This window comes from Octodon degus, unplaced genomic scaffold, assembly GCF_000260255.1.
Source record: "Octodon degus isolate 3935 unplaced genomic scaffold, OctDeg1.0 scaffold00309, whole genome shotgun sequence".
Classification (NCBI taxonomy): Eukaryota; Metazoa; Chordata; class Mammalia; order Rodentia; family Octodontidae; genus Octodon; species Octodon degus.
In genome coordinates, this window is record NW_004524885.1 from 1,537,000 (window position 1) to 1,540,030 (window position 3,031).

The following is a 3,031-nucleotide window of genomic DNA, read 5'->3' on the forward strand; positions in this document are numbered from 1 at the left end:
CAATGGCAAAACTTGTTTCATAAAATCAATTGGAAAGTTTTCCCTCCTTCTCCTCCTCCTCCTCCTTCTTCTTCCCTTGATCCTTTTTCCTTCTCCTTCAACTTCTTTTTATCTGTCTCTTCGTCCTCCTTTTTCCTCTTTCTCTCTTCCGGTACCTCTTTTCTTTTTGTAAGCATTCATAAAGAATTAGTCTTATTTCTCCTTTAGTTGTTTGATAAGGCCCTCTTCCCGCACTGTGGCAAAGTCCGCAGTAACTAGACTAGCCCCACGCGCCCTGCGGTCTTTACAGCTCCACTGCCCAACGGGTCGTTCATGCAAGTTGGCCCTGACTTGCCGTATCCGAGGTCCGCGAGCAACCACCATGTCGATCTTCACCCCCACCAACCATATTCGCCTCACCAATGTGGCCATGGTACGGATGAAGAGCTCCAAAGAGCGCTTTGAAATTGCCTGTTACAAAAACAAGGTCGAGGGCTAGCGGAGTGACGTGGAAAAAGACCTCGATGAAGTTTTCCAGACCCACTCGGTGTTTGTCAGTGTTTCTAAGGTCAGGTGGCAAAGAAAGAATATCTTATTAGTGCATTTGGAACAGATGACCAAATTGAAATCTGTAAGCAGATTTTGATAAAAAGAGATGTTCAAGTGTCCGATAAAGAAAGGCACACACAGCTGGAACAGATGTTTAGGGACACTGAAACCACTGTGGCAGACAAATGTGTGAACCCAGAGATGAAGAGGCCATACACTGTCATCCTTATCGAGAAAGCCATGAAGGACATCCACTATTTGGTCAAACCCAACAAAAGCACCAAACAGCAGGCTTTGGAGGTCATAAAGCAGTTAAAGCAGAAAATGAAGATAGAACGAGCCCACATGCGGCTTTGGTTCATCCTTCCCGTGAAAGGGAAAAAGCTGAAAGAAAAGCTGAAGCCTCTGATCAAGGTTAGAAAAAGTGAGGACTACAGTCAGCAGCTGGAAATGGTGTGTCTCATCGACCCAGACTGCTTCCGAGAAATGGATGAGCTCATAGAAAAGGAAACAAGAAGCAAAGGCTCTCTGGACGTCCTGAGCCTGAAGGACGTGGAAGAGGGAGATGAGAAACTCAAGAGAGCCTCCCGGCCCCCCCTCGAGCGCCCGGGTAGAGGCCTGGCCCCGGAAGCCGCGCTCATTCCTGTGATTTGCCAAAACCTGCTCAAACTGTTCGACCTTTTCTGTCTCTGGTTTAACGCCTAAGTATGCTGTGAGAATGAGTTAGATTTAACTGTAAGTTTGGGTTTTAGGCAAAAGCAAAAAAAAAAAAAAAAAAAAAGAATACAGAGTCCAGAGCAGTATTCTACTGCTGTCTTCTGCCCTTCCAGCTTTCAACAGTGAAAGCTGAGAAACCTCTTGTGGATAACAAGCTAAAGTTTGTACACTACGAAAGAAAGATAATTTGAGGGATATATTTGTGACAAAAAGGAGCCTTTGCTGGAAAAGAGAACATGACTCAATTCTATTGTAATTTGCGTGCAGCAGTGACTACTGTATCATATTCTAATTAAACAGTGATGACTTCCGATTATGTGAAAATGCATAATGACTCTGCAGGACTTCAGTAATTCCCAGTAAACATGCTGCCATGTTCTAGATTATTCTTGGTAAAATAGGAAAACACTTATATCCAATTCTTAAAGTTTATAATACATATTAATATAGCTAAAATTATATGTAACCAATAAAAGTGTTATTTTATTAAAAAATAAGAAAATATACATGTTTGATAGGAAAATAGAAAACTATTATAAAGACTATCTTTGGGTCATTTCTTAAACTTTCTTTATGTTTTCCTGCCCATAATTACTATGAACCAACTTAATGATTAAATGTTTTAAATGATTGAAATTTTTTAGGATTATAAATTGCTTATTTATTAAATATTCTTCTTTCTGGGGCCGGAGAGATGGCTCAGTGGAATAAGCACTTCCCTGGCAAGTGCAAGGGCCTGAGTTCAATCCCTGGTTCCGCAAAAAAAAAAAAAATATTCTTCTTTCTGATACTGTACTATCACTTACAGAGTCATTAATGGTTTTCAGGTTACTATTCTTTCAATTCACAAAGATAAAGTTACAGTATATGTAAGGCACTACCTTATGTAAGGAATGAAATATATAAATGGCAAAGGAGACAGAAAATTCTTAACTGGCTGAAAAATTAGTAGAAGATGAAACTGGGCATGGTGGCGCGTGCCCATAATCCCAGTTCTTGGGAGGCTGAACACAGGTGGGTCACTAGGAGTCCAATCTATGTGGTGAGACCCTATAGACCCTGTACTGAAAATACAAAAAAAAAGTAAGTAATTTTCCTTTCCATAAGGTGATTAAAATGGCATATAGTACATATTCAAATTAATTTAAATGGCTTTGTCTTTGTTACATTTAGCTTTAGTTTGCAATATGAAAACTGTGCACACTTTGAATATTTTTGTTTCCCCATAAAGTTCATCATAAAGATTTTCTAAAGACCATAATCTGTTTATTGAGGAAAGAAAGCTATATTTATTGCACAAATAAGGCTTTTGTCTATGAGACAGAAGGGTTCCCAAGTGAATTACCTACCACAAAGACATTGGCAACTATTTAACTATGAGTAAAGTGAGGCCTATTTTGGCCACATGGCTAAAATTTGACTAACTTTTGAAAAACAAGTATTTCTCTCAAATTTCTCGTTTCTTGTTCCTTAATATTGTCTCAACTTTAGACAACAAAACCGCCCATAAATGTTGGCTCACAACCCAAGGCTAAATGTCAGGTACAACTGCAAAACAAGGCTGACATTTATTCATGCACAACTCTTATTTTCATGGTTGCCAATCCCCAGCCCTTATGTATAATTCCTATGCCAAGTCCTGACTTTCCGGACCTTCTAAAAGGATTATTCCTTTGCAACATTTACTAATTTGGCCTCAAAACTTCCTACTTGGCCGGGGAGATGGCTCAGTGGAATAAGTGCTTCCCTGGCAAGCACAAGGGTCTGAGTTCAATCCCCGGTTCAG

The 3,031-nt window shown here is 39.8% G+C and overlaps 1 pseudogene; it reads left to right on the forward strand.

The window, feature by feature from the left end:
- Window positions 1-361: 361 nt before the first annotated feature.
- Window positions 362-1,237, forward strand: LOC101582188 (annotated as a pseudogene).
- The last annotated feature ends 1,794 nt before the right edge of the window (window positions 1,238-3,031 follow it).